We start from the raw sequence: 15,506 nt of genomic DNA on the forward strand, positions 1-15,506 counted from the left end.
AATGAGTATGGTATATCTATATCAGAACATCGGCTTAACTTAACCAGAATTTATATAATATTTTCATGTCCCAATAATTCATTTCATTTTTCCTAGTTTATTTATTTTCAAGGTCTATTTAACCATGTTTTTTTAAACTTGAACACAAGGTAATTTTTAATTTAAAGATAGTCTAAATTAGTGAGAAAAAAATTCATAACTACAAGTTCGTTTGACAATAATTCTAATAAAAGTGTTTTCTTAAAAGTGTTTTGTTTTTATGAAAAACATTTTATAAGAATAAAAAAAAAATGATTCTAATAATATTTTTAATAATATGTTGTATAAGTATAAAAACACTTTTAATATTAATAAATTACCAAAAATGATATATAATTTTAGTTACAAAAAGAAAATAGTATTATAAACAAAAAACTTTCCAAAAGAATATATATATATATATATATATATATATATATATATATATATTGTTAAAAAAAACTAAAAATAAATTTTTTATTAGTTTAAAATTAATAATTTTTTATCACTCTAGTAAAATTTTAAAAAACATCTAAATCACTAAAAAAAGAACATTTAATAAAAGATAATTTTGAAAATAAAATAATATATGATTACCTATTAATTTCTCAAAAAAAAATTTCTAATTAAAATTAATAATTTTTTATCATTATAATAAAATTTTAAAAAATATTTACAAAAAAACATCTAAATCAATAAATAAAAAATAAACATTGAATAAAGGATAATTTTCAAACAAAACAATACATGATTGCCCAAAACCCACACAATAGAACCCCAACTTATAGCAAATTGAGTACATATCGTCTTCCACTTTGAATGGCTTCATGTATTCTTGTTGTTTACCATATCTCATTTTACGATGAACTCCTCCTTCTACTTTGGCTTCTCATGGACCAATCATCGAACACCTGGTGGATGCAAACACAGTGGGAATTGAGAACACTTGGTGTATTGCCGATTTCAACTCCTGAAAATCAAATGATCTTCCTCCATAGACCAAGGATTTGAATACTGATATTATGAGCGGAAAAACTGACCTATTACAACATGCATAAATGGGACCGTTGTTCTTCTCAATTGAAATTGTTGTTCCTATTATGCTTCCCTCAACCTCAACACAAAGGTTGTAAATAGGCTTAACCACATGGTTCAGATATGCATTCTCATTCGGAATTGACGGCAACATAGGGCGACCTATGTTTTCATCAATGTTAATTCTCAAGAACTCGAGTAGATAGAGGTTGAGGTAGAATAATTTGCAATCCGAATTGGGCATAGAATCTTGAATCCAAACGATTTGATTTCTGGTTGAATAGAGGGTCTTCCTACTATGTAGTCTCGGATAGAGAGCGATGGATGAAGAGAATGAAGGAGAGAGGGTATGAGTGAAAGGGAAAGGAAGGTATCGGGAATCACTTGGGGGCATTTTTGGAATATTTCAAAATTTTTGAAATGTTTTTTTTTTAAAAAAAACACCTGTCAAGTGATTCTTTAAAAATCACTTTAAGTGTTTTTTCGAATTTTCAAAAGTGTTTTTAAAAATTTGCCAAACACCTTATTTTCATCCCAAAAACACTTAAAAGTGTTTTTAAAGGTAGAAACACTTTTGAACATCACTGCCAAACAGGCTCTAAATTTTTTTAAAATAAAAGTATTTGACAAGATGTTTTAAAAAACAGTTTTTTTAAACAAAAAAACTCATTTATAAATTTACTTTTTAATAATATAAAATCAAATTCAAGTTAAGTCATGTTAACAAAATAAAAATTAAATCTACAATTATCTATAAATTAAAGATAAATAAAAATTTTTTAATTATAAAACAATTTTTTTTATTCTAGTGATATAAAGATTACTAAAAGATAAAAAAAATTTAATATTCAACCATGATTTCTCATGCTAGTTTTTAAAAACCGTTTTTAAGTTAAAAAAATAAAATAAAAATTTTATAAAAATAAGGGTATTTGGCAAGTTATTTTTATAAAAAGATTTTAAAAATAAAAAGCAAAAAGACTTGTTTGGATAAATATTTATAAAAAAAAATATTTTCATTTTGTAAAAATAAATTAAATTAAATTTATATAATATTAATTAATTAAATTTAATTGAAGTCTTATTGAAAATGAAAATAATTTTGTAATTATAAATATATTAAAAAAATAGATTGTTTTTAGTAAAATATAAATACTAATATTATAATAAAACCATAAATAATATTTTTAGTAGAAAATATACTATTTTATTATATATTAGAAACATAAGAATATTAACATCTTTGTATTTTTTATTCATTTTTGTTAAAATGAATAATACTAATTGTCAATAGTATTTTATTTAAAATGAATAATGAATAAAGTTTTACTTTTTTAACATATAAATGAGCAAGTTTTTTATTACATATGCGCACATTTAATATTCAATTTTGAACATAATATTCTACAATGTTTTGATTTAATCTACAATTAATTGAGCCAATATTTTTATTACAAATCATTCTTAAAATTAAATGATTTATTAAATAATTAAAATTATTAATCATGTCTTACTTAATTTATAACCTATTTACCTGAGAAAATTTTCAAAAGAATAGTTGTGTGTATAGGTTAAATAGTAAAGTTATGACTCATGATATATATGTTTTTTTTTTCAATAATTAGATTTATTTTTGAGTTGCAAATTATTTCAAAAAAAAATTTAAACTCATTAATAAATTCAATAAAAAGTACCATTTGATTTGAAGTTCATTTTTCTAGTGAAAAAAATTATAAAACAATAATTATGTGCATAAAATAAATAATAGAGTCATTATAAACCAATTTTTATTCATAAATTTATGGTTTTAATAAGTTTATTATTTGAGTTTTAAATTATTTTAAAAAATTATTAGAGTTGTTAATGAATCCAATATATGAAGTCTTATTTAATTTGAAGTTCATCTGCCTATTGAAAAAAAAATCGTAAAATAATAATTTTATATAGAAGAGAAACAATAAAGTTGTTTCAAACCAATTTTTATTTATAAATTTCTGATATTAATGAGTTTATTATTTAAGTTTTAAATTATTTTTAAAAATTAATAGACTTGTTAACAAATCTAACATATTAAGTCTTATTTAATTTGAAGTTAATTTACCTAACAAAAAAATATTGAAAAATAATGATTCTATGTAGAAGAAATAATAGAATGTGTGTTTTTCTATTAGTTTTAAAAATCGATGAAAACAACTTTTACTTGTTATTTAAAATTTATTCTCTATTTCACTTTGATTTTAAAAATTAGAATCAGAGAACAATAATTAAATGGTATTATGAATTTTTAAAAACTATTTTATGTTTCTAAAAAACAAAAAGTTGTTCTTAAAAACTCCGTTAAACAGGCTCTAATTTTTAAAAAATGTTTTTAAACTAAAGAACAAGAAAGAGTTTTATGATGTTTTATTAAAACCTAACTCATACTTTTAAAATAAAATTTTGGTCTATAGCTTATTAATATTATTGAGTTCCTTCTTAATATTAATTAAATTGGTTTTTGAGTTTTAAATTATTTTTAAAAATTAATAAATTTTATGTATCAAGTATAATTTGATTTGAAATTTATTTGTGTAATGAAAAATTTTAAAGAAATTAAAAAAAATAGAAAAATACATGTAATATAAAGGAAAATCATATTTTAAAATTTTTTATATCAGTATTATATCGTAAAAAGAGAAAGGGAATGAGATCATATTCAATTTTATTTCTTTTTATTATTTTTCTAAAATTTTATGTGTTTTACTACTGTTTTTAAAAACTGGTGAAAACAAATTTTACTTGTTCTCTAAAAACTATTCTTTATTTCACTTTGTTTTTTAAAAATCGTTTCCTAAGAACAACGGTCAAACAGTGTTCGGAATTTTTAAAAACGGTTTTTTGTTTTTTTGATAAAGATTGTATGATATGTAATAAGACAAACATTGATATAGAATAAAAAACATTAGAAGATAGTTTCACTATACACAAGATACTATAGGTCCAAAGGTATAGAGATACAACATTACTATTACTTCCAATACATAAGTACTTCATCATAGTGGGAGGTTTATACTCTATATATTATGATGAAGCAATGAGTGTGTTGGTGCTCATAACTCGACAAGGAGCTATGAATGATAGTTAGAATCGTTGTAATTTTAATGTAGTCTGGGTTCTTGTAGAAGCACCCGAAGGGATAAAACCCATAAGTGGAAGTTGGTCTACAAAAGGAACAAAGGAGTAGATGAAAAGGTTGAGATTTAAGTGGTTAGGTTGTAGCTAAAGTTTATAGTTTGAAACATCATTTTGAATATAGGAAACCTTTTCACCAGTAGTTATAATCAAATCCATTAGAGTACTCCTATTCATTGTGGTGTATCTCATTTATGAGATATTGCAATAAGATGTCAAGATAGTGTTCTTAAACTTTTATCTTGATATTAACATCTATATGATGTAACCATATATTTTCATAACAAATGGTCTTGTGTGTACAAGAAGGTGAAGGGAAGTGTGGTTGTGCTCTAAGATCTTGTAGGTAGATAACAATCTACTCATTGAGAATGATGTAGAGATATTTTCATCAACCAAGATAAGTTTTTCTACTCAATTCTACAAGGGACACCATCTAAGTTTATCTATCTAAGTTTATTGTTTGTTCCTTTGGTTATTCATCATTGGGACACCATCCTAAGTTCTAAGTTTATTCTTTGTTTCTTTGGACTTTTATCATTGGGATGCTATCATAGGCTACATCTAAGTTAATTATTTGTTCATTTGGTTTCTAATTATTGAGACACCATCATAGGTTCAATCTAATGTTATTCTTTATTTCTTTAGACTCTTATCATTGTGGCACTATCCTACGTTGTATCTAACTTAATTCAATTTTCCTTTGGACTCTTATCTAAATTTATTCTATGTTCCATTGGCTTCTCATTATTGGGACACCATTATAGGTGTAATCTAAGTTCATTATTCGTTCCTTTGGATCCTTATCATTAGGATGTTATCCTGGGTCCTATCTAAGTTTGTTATTTGTTCCTTTGGTTTCCTATCATTGGGATATCGTCGTAGGTTCAATCTAAATTTATTCTTTGTTCCTTCGGACTCTTATCTTTGGGACATCATCCTAGGTTCTATCTAAGCTTATTATTTGTCCCTTCGGTTTCTAATCATTAGGACACCATCCTAGCCGCAATTTGAGTTTATTCTTTGATCCTTAGGACTCTTATCATTAGAATGTCATCTTAGGTTCTAGTTAAGTTTATTATTTGTTCCTTTTTTTTTTTCTTATCATTGGGATACCATCCAAGGTTCAATATAAGTTTATTATTTGTTCCTTTAAACTCTTATCATTGGGACGCCACCCAAGGTTCTATCTAAATTTATTATTTGTTCCTTTGATTTCTTATCATTGGAACACAATCCTAAGTTAAATCTAAGTTTATTCTTTGTTCCTTTTAGAGTTTTATCATTAGGATGTCATCCTAAATTGTAATACCTAGCACCAATGAATTAAATAGGCAATAATGATTATCTTAGTACTTAACTTTAAACGTGCTTAATTAGATGTTAAAACTAGTTTAGTGTTAATCCTGTTTAATTATGAATTAAACTTTGATTAATGTTAAGTTAGATTAGTTAATGACAACCATGCTTATTAGGTTCTTAGGGGCTGATTATAATTATGAAAACCTAAAGGACTAATGGGTAATTATGGGTTTAATTTTTGATAACCTGAAAGACTAAAGTGCAAAATTGGGAAGTTGGAGTTAGTGGCAGCCAAGTGGCCTGCCACCTCCTACTTGGGTGGGTTGGTGGCCACCATGTAGCCTACCACCTTCTACTTGGCTGCATGGAGAGCCCTATATAAGGGCATGCAACTCATTTTGCACCATTTTACCTACAACAACTTGGGTTAGAGAGAGGATCTAGAGAGAAAAAGTGTGGATTTGAGGTAAGCAAGTTGTTTAATTTAGTACTTTCGATTCATTTTTGTTCCTAATGGTGTACTGAGACAAATTAATGGTAAAATTTTTGTAAAAGTTGAGTGTAATTAGCTATAAACATGTTTTAGTTAAAAATAAAAATTAATTAAGGATTAAAGTATTTTAGCTTAAATATTTTATTAATGGTAAGATCAGTATAAATCTTTATTTAATTTGGTTTAATGGAAAAATAGATTAGTAAACATGTGATTAATTAGGTTATTTGGACCCTTGGGATTTGTTAATGGGTTAGGCTTTAAGAAAATCATAACAATTAGTGTTTGGTAATTAATTAGAGAATATTAATATGCATTATAAATATTGTTTAATTCAATTCAAATTTGATTTAAAATCCTATAGGCATGTAGATTAGAGAACATTAGAATTAAAAATTAGCAACAGTAAATTGTATAAATTTTCATCATTCGAAAGTCTAAATTATGTGTTTCATTTCAATTCCTTGTAATAGGTAAAGATCGCCTACATAGAAGAATCATAGAAGGAAAGTTTGTGTAAGGTAGGGAATTTTATGCTAACCCATGGTGTATCTGATTTCTTTCCTTGAAAGATTTATTGGAAATTTCATGTCATTTCTATGATTTCATAAAATGTTTTAATGTGTCATTGCATCTCGGTTTATTGTGTTGAAATGTTACATTGAGTTGCATTGACAAAAGGATATGGAATAATCACAGATGATATTCAAAGAATTGATTGGTGGGAAGTATTTGTGTGATGCTACAGGCATTATCCTTTGATATATTATTTATGTGGGATTGTGGGTCCTTGGGTGAAAGTTCCTAAAGCCCTCGAGGAAGACACTCCGATGTGGGTGTATGGGGTTGGTCCTGCCCTTGGGTTTTTGTCCCTAAAGACACAGGGTTGGTCCTACCCTTGGGTATGAGTCCCAAAAGGCACGGGGTATGACTTGCCCTTTGGTGATGTCCCAAAATAGTCATTATTATATTGATCATGTATCTTGTGGAGCATTGATATATGATATATAGATTGGTGGGGGTGAATAGTTTATCAGTCGTGAAAGGATGGACAAGGTAAAGGAAAGATGAAACCAGCAAATACATGCATACATGTTTGACATGATTGCATATTTGTTAATGGTTATAAAATGTTTATCATGCATGCTATTACATGTTTAATTCAAAGTTTTTAAGGGTATGCTTATGATGCTTATAAACTTTCCTACTGAGTTGTGAACTCACCCTATCCCTTCCATCTTTAAATGTAGGTCAGAAGACCTATACGGGAAATAATGCTTGAGCATTGCTTTACTATGATTGGATGTTGTTTGCTCGCATTGATAGTGTTTTGAGGTTTTGCCTTTGTATTAAAGACTAAATCTTTTTTTAGGAATGATGTAATATATATATTTGTTAGGTACACTTGTAGTATGGGCTACCCGTAGTGAACCATGGGATTTTGGTATATGTAAATTAATGTAGTACAAGTTTCTTTTGTGAAACAAAACATATTTTGTTAACTAATAGTTACGAAGTTTAATACAAGATGCACTCTTTATAACATATTTTGCATATTCTCTTTTTGCACAAAATCAAGCAGGAACTCGACATTTAAATTCTTGTATCCCATGCAGCATGTAGCCATTCTATTTTCATATTACGAACCAAGGCCAAGCCTTAGACCCTAGTCTCATTCTTCCATCCCACAGCGAAGTTAATCATTTAACTAGTTGTCCTTATCTTCTTTTCGGTTTATTTATTAGAGGATTTCCAATTTTCTTTATATATATATATATACATGGATCTACTCATTTGAATATTTGGAATTTTATTGTCTCCATGAATAAGTCCACTTTTGTATATATATTTCTATTTTTTATAAATAAAAATAATAATTCAAACAACATCTAGTCTAAATTTTGATTTTTAAATGAACATTCAAATTATTTAAAACTATTTAATGAAACTAAAATACTATTTACAAAATTTAGATCTTACCTAGAAAGATTGTTCTCCAAAACCGTACATTCTCTTTCTAGGGATTTTTGTATAGAAAAATCATGAATAAGCTATTTATAATTAGATTTTTAATGGAAAATGATCATTCTATTTCCATTTATTTTATTTTATTTTATTTCTTTTTAAAATTACATTTGCCTCCTTGACAGTAAATTTGTTGTATTACAATCATGCCTAACCTTAGCACACATTACTCTCAAGAGCACATAGAACTCATCATACACAAACCACATATATGTTAGTCAGCTAGCTTAGTTGTTTACATTGTAAATATTTAAGTAAATATCCACGTCTTACATTTACTTATTTTTCCACTTACTTCAAGTTTATAGCATAAGTAATGAATTGCCCCATATATATTAATTCAATACAAATACTCCTAAAAATTAATTTCATGTAAATCAATTTTTTTTTTCAATTTTAATTATAAAATGAAAAGTTTTTAGGAAATTATATATATAAAAAAAAGTATATATATATACTCAAAAGTAGGAAAATGTCATTTTTCAATTTAGATATACTAAATTGAAAGCAAGAAATACAATTTGTTTTTTTTTTTTAAATTAGGAAATTTTCAAAACTATCAAATTTCTCATACTTAGGTTAAAATTCAGGATACGAAGTTAGCGTACAAGGTACATAATCTAAAGCGTCATCTTATCTATACTCTTATATGAGATAATTAAATTATAACTGAGAGCAAAGCATATTAAAATAAGGTTTGATATCATTTTTATATGGTGTTACCTTTTGAAAAGCCTTAGAAATGATAAGATCCTAAATATGTAAATAAATTTTTAGGGGAAAAATATTATAATCACTATCCTTTTCCTTGGGTTTGCCAGATCTCAATGTTATACTTTGTTATATAATTTCATATCAAATTTGAGGTTGTCTCTCAATAATTGATTTTCTCTATTGTTCACAATTCAATATCAAAATGAAATCAATAAAGGATCCACATTAAGGTTTCAAATCGTGTCAATGCATAATTTGATACTCCACTTTGTGGTATCGACCTCCCTACCGATTTAAAATTTTGACACTTTAGCCCCTAGTGTTGATTTTAGTGCAATTCATCCACAATATCCTAGCCAACCTTGGGTCAATTTTTTGGGCCTTGTTTGCATATTTTTAGTTTTGAAACTAAATTTGAATTTGAATTTCATTAGGTTCATGATGGTTCATATTGTCATTTATTTGATTTTGTCCATGCGTGTATATCTCGGCCTTCATCATGTCATCATATACATCTTTTGTCTATTATTTGAGTGTCACTACTTTTGGTATTCATCAATAAATTAATAAAATATGAAAAAAAAAAATTACTTGTTTAGTAAAGACCATAGTTATTCATCGTTTAACGGAGTACTCCTGAACCTTTTCATTAAGTATGCTAACTCTTAGATCTATTTTTCATTAATACACTTGTTTATTACTTTATGAAGTCACATATGATTTTCTTTCTTATTTTATTTTTAATTTAAAATTAAATAAAGACTCCAAACCTTAATAAATAGAAACCAATTTTCTCAAAGGAATACTTTTCTCATAGTCTAAATCTTTCCATGAAGTAGGGATGCATACAAAATGTTGTCCATAGTGGGTGACAATATTTATAAGACTTTTCTTTGGTTTATTATAACTTACAAATGGAATTATTTATCATATCATAAAAAATTTATAGTATATTTTTATTTTTTATTGATGTGAAATTATTAGTAAAAAATTTTATTTTTATGAAAATTATTGTAGACTTTATATTAATTTAACCAAATATCTTTATAGATTTAAATTCATTTTCTTTTAAAATTAAAGCAAATTTCATCTATTAACCATCTACGAGTCAAAAAGGCATATATAACTTTGACAAAAATAAACCAATCCCTATTATAATGGCATCAAATCAATGGTATAACAAAAATGTGGATTCTTACAAAGTTTAGATATCCACTATTCAAAATCAAGTTAAACAGATTTACCTAGTCTCTTTACTTTAAGGACTTACTCTTCAGTACTTATAACTTGATTCACGTCCACGACGCAACAACTTCATGTTGCTCCCTAATAAATCCTTCAACCACTCTAAAGGGATGATGGTCTTCAACCCAATATTTGAATATCAAATCCTTGGATGAGAGATCAGAAATAGTATGACACTTTAAGCTTTCTTAAAGAGATCGTATTTAAGGAATTAAAGGTCTTTCAACAATATATCTCCAATCTCCAAGATCTCTAACCCTTAAGGGGTTATAATGAGGTATTTATAGGTGAATACCACAAAGAATTTCAGTATCTTAAGTTTCCAGATAGAGTTTGAGTGAAATTAATCCAAAATTCGTTTCTAAACTAGGTAGGACTATCAAGTGTGCTTGAGCGGACTTACATCACTTAAGCGGTCTACTTGAGTGAGCTTAATCGCTTAAGCAACCCCTACTTCTTTTGAAAAAACATTTTAATACATTTTAAGTCGAAAAATGATATTGAACCTTTTTATACCTCAAAAGAGCCTAATATGTCACAAGCAAAACCTTTTTAAACATACTTGTGACTTCCTGGTTAGATGAACACGAACCCTTGATCTTTAATGGAAATCAATTCATTATCTAAAAAGACTTCTATAGACAAACATTACAAGGAAAAAAATTTCCAACATATAAACAAGACTCAATGTCCTAAAAATCTCCCCCTTTGGCAATTTTGTGACAAAATATCATTACATAAACCAACCTAAACTCTCATATTGGAGTTTACATAACACACATTAATGCTCAATTAAAACTAAACTAAGGGAATGCTTTGCATCACTTTTTAGTACTTATCTTCTAACCTTGTAACCTGCACACATATAGAAAACTATACCGAAGGTAAAATGGTATGAGAGATAAAATAATGTCGTGAAAGAAAAATAGGATAATTGGAGGTTTTGCTTGATGGCTTGTGAAATCATGAAAAAGAACATATTCATGTAGTGATACCAAGGTACAAAGCAAAGCTTGAGAGGAATATAGATGTATGCAAATCAACCAATCATAATAGAAGTTAAATAAAACCTAATAAATCAACAGTAAAGAATAGGGGCCTTCTTGTTAGGATAGAACCCTTAAAAGCATGACATGATGTAATAAATTTGGAATTCATTATTTATTTAATGATGTTCCAATTTCACTTTTATCTATCCTTATTCAATGTATTATACTTTATGAGCATTCTTGTCTGCACCTTTTTCATTGTACGTGACTTAGGTGCATTGACAGTTGCACAGAAGATCTAAGTCATGGGTTCCTTGCAAATAGATGACTTGTTCATAGTCGGGTCATGAGCCTAGGCAACCCATTAAAGGTTGTAGTGCACCACCTCCTATTTAGAGGGATGGCTGGTCTTGGCTTTTGGGATGAGTTTCCATGATGAGTGCACTAGTATGTATGGTTGCACATTGGACAATGCCTATGGTGAGTTATAACTTAAGGCTATCAAGGAGTCATGACCTCACTAAGTTGCTTCATTGTGTTGTCTGTCAAACTTGAGAGAATATTGAACTTGTGCTAAAGTTAGCAATGACTCTGTTTTACGGGTGAGATCATAAGTTGATTATATATTCCTTATGGATTGGGTCATTGTTGATGGAAACCGGTAGCAATAGGTATTCTCAATAGATGCACCATGATATCTCTTGGGATTGAGACAGTGTGTCCCTTTGGGTGATCCTAAGGAGGTGTGTTCATGGAAACTATGGCCATAGTAATTCCTTAAGTGGAACTTGGCATAGGTTCTTTGAGAGCTAAGATATATCAATTGAACACACAATAGGAGGATCTATAACTTAAGGATAGTAGAGGTAGTCTTGAAAGGTTGATAGCTTTCACTTTATTAAACTACAAATACTAGTTCATAGGGAGACCGAACACAATGAATAGTAGGTCAAGGACATGAGCACTTGCTATCTCATTGTTATTTACATAGGATACTAAAATTTAGTTAATTAATCAATTAGAACCCATTTGGGCTAAATTAAGTGACCCAAGCCCATGTGGGCTCAAGTTACTTAAGCCCCCATAGGAACCCTGTAAATACCCCATTGGGGTTAGAGTTTCCATAGCTTTTGTCTTCCATCATCCAGAGAGATAGAGAGCCATTGTCTCCACCCTCTTCTCTCCCCCCCCCCCCCCCTACCAGAAGTGTGCTAAGATCAAAGTTCAAGTCATCAAGAAGAAAACTTTGGGTTTACGAGACTTTTACGATTTCGATCTTCATCTTCACCATGTGGATTTGATTCGAGAACATCCAAATATAAGGTATGGTTTGTAAGAACTTTTTGAATCCTTTTAAAGTATAAAAATGTTATTTTTCCGTTGTGCATAGGATTTAGAAAAAGCGTAGGATAGTTATGCATGTTCCTAACCCGATTCGGACTTGGGAAATAGAGAGATTCGGGTTTTTCCCATCCTGGTATAAGAGTCATAGGTTAGTAATCGTGCTAGAACCATTGTAGGGTGTGTTAACTTGGTTTTGCAGGGTTTTTGTTTATCCCATGGCCCTAAGGATAATTAATGTGCGTTCTTTATTATGATCTTATTATAATATGATGGTTATAATTGTGATTGCTTTTATTGGGATGTAATAATTATTTAGATTGTTGTTTACTTTTCCTATATGGGTTGTAAGCCTCATAAGAGGCATATGATTTTTGTTATTTTGTAAAAATCCCGCTTTTATCTTAGAATGATATGTAAACTCTAAAACTTTGGAGTATAGGATTTTGTTGTAAAAATTCTTTTTTTTTTTTTTTATCATTCTTTGTAACCTATGGAGAGTATGGAAGTAGTGCAAAGCATCACAGAGTGTTCGCGCACATTTCCTTGCTGGAAAAGAGAAAAGAAGGCTTCTTGGAGTTTCTTTCATGAGTTCCTATGGTGATTTAAGGGAAAAGAAAGAATCTTGGAAGTTCTTGATTTTAGATCATTGGCAGCATAGTTTTGTCATTTTTAACTTAAAATTGGAATGACATCCCACGATTTTCTTGGGTCAAACCACTTATGGTTTTGGAGCCTAGGAAATCATGAATCCAACGCTTCAAATGGATCATATTTCGGAGTTGAAACGAGAGAGTTATAACCAATTGAATCAAGGTTGTGTAGAGAGCATGGCAGCGACATTGACTTCAACTCAAAATCAGGGCTACATCCTATAATCTTTTTAGGGCAAATCAAATATGATTTTGAATCTTAGGAAGTCAGAAATCCAGTGCTTCAAACAAATTTCAATTGAAAGTTGAAACGAGGGAGATATGGCTGATTGAAGTAAGGTTACGCAAAGGTCGTGCAATTATAAGATTGAGTTTGGACCAAATTGTTTTTTGTTGTTTAGGCTCAATTTTTTAGCCTCTTTTTGGGCCCTTTTTTTTTTTTTTTTTTTTTTAATGGCAATTAGGCATGTTGGGTTTTTCTTTTTTCACCAACCCTATCTTTGGTTGTAGGACTATTTTGGTAATTTGGATTTTATCCAAGTTTTAGTTACCAAATATGCAACAAAATCCCTAAGGCCATGGGGATTATTTATTTAATTTCTTTTATGTATTTTATGCTTTTTATTTTTGGCTTAGAATATATTTTGGTATTCTTAAGTTAATGAATTTTCATATTTTCTGGTTGTTAAGTTAATGATAATTGGGAGACTTGCGAATGCTGGAGATTGTTTCAAGGCTTTCTGGTTGTTTCTAATGACATGACAAGAATCTTCTAATGTTGGGTTTTAGACATTTGTAGCCATGATTCAGGTATCTTCTGAATTGAGGCTCAGTTTTGCTAGAGAACAGTTACACTCTTATTCTTTGATGGAGATGCTTTATGGCTTGAGCACTGATGAACATGTATGGTAAATGTGGGAGCATTGGAGATGTTCAGTGAGTCTATGATCAGATGCCAGAGAAGACCATAGTAAGATGGAATTCTATCATTGCGAGTTATGCACTTCATGATTATAGTGAGAAGCCATTGAGTATGCATCACAAAATGCAGGTCCCATCCTTACAGGGCCATGCACGGTCACTTACCTTGGCTTATTTTCACAGTCCATATCTGCATGCATGCATTTGAAACTATTTTTTCGGAATAACCTGATTTCCAAATGATTTAATTCACAACTCTCCATCCCTTTTTAAAAAATATTTTAAAATAAGCAAGAAATCAAATCCTGTAATTCCAAATAATGGAGTTATGGGAATTGATCCATGCAAAATAAATTGGGCTTTGGTGGGGACCCAACATCAAATAAATTTTCACCAAAATAAAAGTGAATTTGAAATGAATGCCATGTGTGCTGTTGATGGCTCTTTATCTGTTTAGTGACACACGAGCTATATTTTGTATTCATTAATTGTGCACTAACCCCATTTCTTGATAGTGCATGGTGGTTCATTGCCAAGGTATGTATTTACTCGCGTCTTGGTCATTCTCTCTGCATGTTTTAATTCTCATATGTGCATGATCATTTAGGGTATTCATTGATTCATCCATCAATTGTCATGTCAACTTCATTTTATTAGTAGAGACCCAACTTTAGGGACTTAGAGGGTGCTACAGTCGTTACCGTACCTTTCTGATAAGTAGCCTGACTCTCGAACCCGATCTGGTTTTTCACATACCACTTTTTCCAAAATAAGGAGTCACACTTATAGTTTTCTTTCTTATTTTGTTTACCCTTTAAAAATAAAACAAAAATAAGTGGTGACTCAAGTCATTTTATAATAAATAAAATCATTTTCAAAATAAAAATCGAGCTCGCCATCTAGTAGAAGCGCATGAGCCAAAATGCGGGGTCCATAAAATATAATTTAAACTATAAATAAAAACTCTTTTTACTTAATTTTATTCTTATAGCTAAAATTTTAAAGTGAAAATGAAGTGCTGCATGAGTGTTTCATACCAATTATTTTCTTCATGAAAAATTTACTAATAAATATATAGTCTTTCCAAATAAATGATGGCTAAAATATAATCATTAATTATATATATTAATTTTAACCATAATATGTAAAATTGTATTATTGATAAAAATTTATCCATTTCACTTAAACAATATAATTTTATTTCCATGAAATATTATGCATAATGTTTAAAAAATTATGAATAGCATATGATAAGTATGAAATTAAATGTGTGTTTAGTAAACCAATTTAATAACTCAAAGTGACTTAATGACTTAATTTAAGTTGTTAAGTAAATTAAGTATATTTGGTAAAATAACTTAAAGTAAAAAACAATTTTAGGTAATAAGTAAAAACAATTAACTCATTTTTAAATTTACATCTTTATTTTACTTTTTTACCATCATTTGTCATAATTTCTCATAATCTCTTTTGCTACTCCATGACCTCTATTGTTATTTGATCTCATTTACCCAAATAATAATTTATGAGAATAAATATATCAATTTGATGATTTATAATAAATTTTAAATTAATTTTATCAAACAACCTTGATACTTA

The sequence above is a fragment of the Vitis vinifera genome, chromosome 4, assembly GCF_030704535.1.
Source record: "Vitis vinifera cultivar Pinot Noir 40024 chromosome 4, ASM3070453v1".
Lineage (NCBI taxonomy): Eukaryota > Viridiplantae > Streptophyta > Magnoliopsida > Vitales > Vitaceae > Vitis > Vitis vinifera.